The sequence below is a fragment of the Arachis duranensis genome, chromosome 5 (assembly GCF_000817695.3).
Source record: "Arachis duranensis cultivar V14167 chromosome 5, aradu.V14167.gnm2.J7QH, whole genome shotgun sequence".
In the NCBI taxonomy this organism is placed as follows: domain Eukaryota; kingdom Viridiplantae; phylum Streptophyta; class Magnoliopsida; order Fabales; family Fabaceae; genus Arachis; species Arachis duranensis.
Window position 1 is genome coordinate 43,118,210 of NC_029776.3, and position 3,809 is coordinate 43,122,018.

Here is a 3,809-nt window from a genome sequence, read left to right on the forward strand (position 1 = left end):
AGAAATTTTCGAAAAGGAAGAGGAGATGGCAGCCGAAAATAATAATGCAAGGAGGATGCTTGGTGATTATACTACACCTACTTCAAAATTTGATGGAAGAAGCATCTCAATCCCTGCCATTTGAGTAAACAATTTTGAGGTGAAACCTCAACTAGTTGCTCTAATGCAACAGAACTGCAAGTTTTATGGACTTCCATCAGAAGATCCCTACCAGTTTTTAACTGAGTTCTTACATATCTGTGAGACTATTAAGACTAATGGAGTAGATCCTGAAGTCTACAGGCTCATGCTTTTCCCTTTTGCTGTAAGAGACAGAGCTAGAACATGGTTGGACTCACAACCTAAAGATAGCCTGGACTCTTGGGATAAGCTTGTCACGGCCTTCTTGGCTAAGTTCTTTCCTCCTCAAAAGCTGAGCAAGCTTAGAGTGGATGTTCAGACCTTCAAACAAAAAAATGGTGAATCCCTCTATGAAGCTTGGGAAAGATACAAGCAGATGACCAAAAGGTGTCCTTCTGACATGCTTTCAGAGTGGACCATTTTGGATATACTCTATTATGGTCTATCTGAGTTCTCTAAGATGTCACTGGACCATTCTGCAGGTGGATCTATTCACCTAAAGAAAATGCCTGCAGAAGCTCAAGAACTCATTGACAAAGTTGCAAATAACCAATTCATGTACACTTCTGAGAGGAATTCTGTGAGTAATGGGACGCCTCAGAGGAAGGGAGTTCTTGAAATTGATGCTCTGAATGCCATATTGGCTCAGAACAAAATGTTGACTCAGCAAGTCAACATGATTTCTCAAAATCTGAATGGATGGCAAAATGCATCCAACAGCACTAAAGAGGCATCTTCTGAAGAAAAAGCTTATGATCCTGAGAACCCTGCAATGGCAAATGTGAATTACATGGGTGAACCCTATGGGAATACCTATAATTCCTCATAGAGAAATCATCCAAATTTCTCATGGAAGGATTGGTACACGAAATTATGATCATCAATGGCGCCATCAACATGGTACGCACAATTGTAATCCCAACTCTTTATCACAACTTCGCACAACTAACTAGCAAGTGTACTAGGTCGTCCAAGTAATAAACCTTACGCGAGTAAGGGTCGATCCCACAGAGATTGTTGGTATGAAGCAAGCTATGGTCACCTTGTAAATCTTAGTCAGGCAGACTCAAATGGTTATGGATGATGAATAAAACATAAAGATAAAGATAGAGATACTTATGTAATTCATTGGTAAGAATTTTAGATAAGCGAATGGAGATGCTTTGTCCTTTCCGTCTCTCTGCTTTCCTACTGTCTTCATCCAATCCTTCTTACTCCTTTCCATGGCAAGCTGTATGTAGGGTTTCACCGTTGTCAGTGGCTACCTCCCATCTTCTCAGTGAAAATGTTCAATGCACCCTGTCACGGCACGGCTATTCAGCTGTCGGTTCTCGATCATGTCGGAATAGAATCCAATGATTCTTTTGCGTCTGTCACTAATGCCCCAAAATCGCGAGTTTGAAACTCGTCACAGTCATTCAATCATTGAATCCTACTCAGAATACCACAGACAAGGTTTAGACCTTCCGGATTCTCTTGAATGCCGCCATCAGTTCTAGCTTATACCACGAAGATTCCGATTAAGGGATCCAAGAGATAAACATTCAAGCCTTGTTTGCTTGTAAAACGGAGGTGGTTGTCAGGCACTCGTTCATAAGTGAGAATGATGATGAGTGTCACATAATCATCACATTCATCATGTTCTTGGGTGCAAATGAATATCTTAGAACAAGAATAAGCTGAATTGAATAGAAGAACAATAGTAATTGCATTAATACTCGAGGGACAGTAGAGCTCCACACCTTAATCTATGGTGTGTAGAAACTCCACCGTTGAAAATACATAAGAACAAGGTCTAGGCATGGCTGTGAGGCCAGCCTCCCAATGATCTAAGATAGCATAAGAACAAAGATAGCTACCCCGATGAAAATACAATAGCAAAAGGTCCTATTTACAAAGATGAGTAAATGACATAAAAATCCACTTCCGGGCCCACTTGGTGTGTGCTTGGGCTGAGCATTGAAGCATTTTCATGTAGAGACTTCTCTTGGAGTTAAACGCCAGCTTTTGTGCCAGTTTGGGCGTTTAACTCCCATTTTTGTGCCAGTTCCGGCGTTTAACGCCGGGCAGTTTTGAGCTGATTTGGAACGCCAGTTTGGGCCATCAAATCTCAGGCAACGTATGGACTATTATACATTGCTGGAAAGCCCAGGATGTCTACTTTCCAACGCCGTTGTGAGCGCGCCAATTGGGCTTCTGTAGCTCCAGAAACTCCACTTCGAGTGCAGGAAGGTCAGAATCCAACAGCATCTGCAGTCCTTTTCAGCCTCTGAATCAGATTTTTGCTCAAGTCCCTCAATTTCAGCCAGAAAATACCTGAAATCACAAAAAAACACACAAAATCATAGTAAAATCCAGAAAAGTGAATTTTAACTAAACCTGAAATCATAGAAAAACACACAAACTCATAGTAAAGTCCAGAAAAGTGAATTTTAACTAAAAAATAATAAAAATATACAAAAAACTAACTAAAACATACTAAAAACAATGCCAAAAAGCGTATAAATTATCCGCTCATCACAACACCAAACTTAAATTGTTGCTTGTCCTCAAGCAACTAAAAATCAAATAAGATAAAAATAAGAGAATATACAATGAATTCCAAAAACATCTATGAAGATCAGTATTAATTAGATGAGCGGGGCTTTTAGCTTTTTGCCTCTGAACAGTTATGGCATCTCACTCTATCCTTTGAAATTCAGAATGATTGGCTTATTTAGGAACTTAGAATCCAGATAGTGTTATTGATTCTCCTAGTTAAGTATGATGATTCTTGAACACAGCTACTTATTGAGTCTTGGCCGTGGCCCAAAGCACTCTGTCTTCCAGTATTATCACCGGATACATACATGCCACAGACATAATTGGGTGAACCTTTTCAGATTGTGACTCAGCTTTGCTAGAGTCCCCAATTAGAGGTGTCCAGGGTTCTTAAGCACACTCTTTTTGCCTTGGATCACAAATTTATTTTTTCTTTTCTCTCTCTTTTTTTTCTTTTTTTTCGTTTTTCTTTTCTCCCTTTTTTTTCGTTTTTCTCCTTCTCTCTTTTTTGTTGTATTCACTGCTTTTCTTGCTTCAAGAATCATTTTTATGATTTTTCAGATCCTCAGTAACACGTCTCCTTTTTCATCATTCTTTCAAGAGCCAACAATTTTAACATTCATGAACAACAAATTCAAAAGACATATGCACTGTTCAAGCATACATTCAGAAAACAAATAAGCATACATTCAGAAAACAAAAGTATTGCCACCACATCAAAATAATTAATCTGTTATAAAATTTAAAATTCATGCAATTCTTTCTCTTTTTCAATTAATAACATTTTTCATTTAAGAAAGGTGATGGATTCATAGGACATTCATATCTTTAAGGCATAGACACTAAGACACTAATGATCAAAAGACACAAACATAGATAAACATAAGCATAATTTTCGAAAAACAGAAAAATAAAGAATAAGGGAATTAAAGAACGGGTCCACCTTAGTGATGGCGGCTTGTTCTTCCTCTTGAAAGTCTTATGGAGTGCTTGAGCTCCTCAATGTTTCTTCCTTGTCTTTGTTGCTCCTCCCTCATGATTCTTTGATCTTCTCTAATCTCATGAAGGATGATGGAGTGTTCTTGATGCTCCACCCTTAGTTGTCCCATGTTGGAACTCAACTCTCCTAGGGAGGTGTGTAGTTGCTC

General features: G+C 38.8%; 1 non-coding gene across 1 annotated transcript; it reads right to left on the reverse strand.

The window, feature by feature from the left end:
- Nucleotides 1-418: 418 nt before the first annotated feature.
- On the reverse strand, nucleotides 419-526 carry LOC127748106 (small nucleolar RNA R71). Its single transcript, XR_008010049.1, has one exon. It is a non-coding gene; the product is annotated as a small nucleolar RNA R71 (small nucleolar RNA).
- Nucleotides 527-3,809: the final 3,283 nt, after the last annotated feature.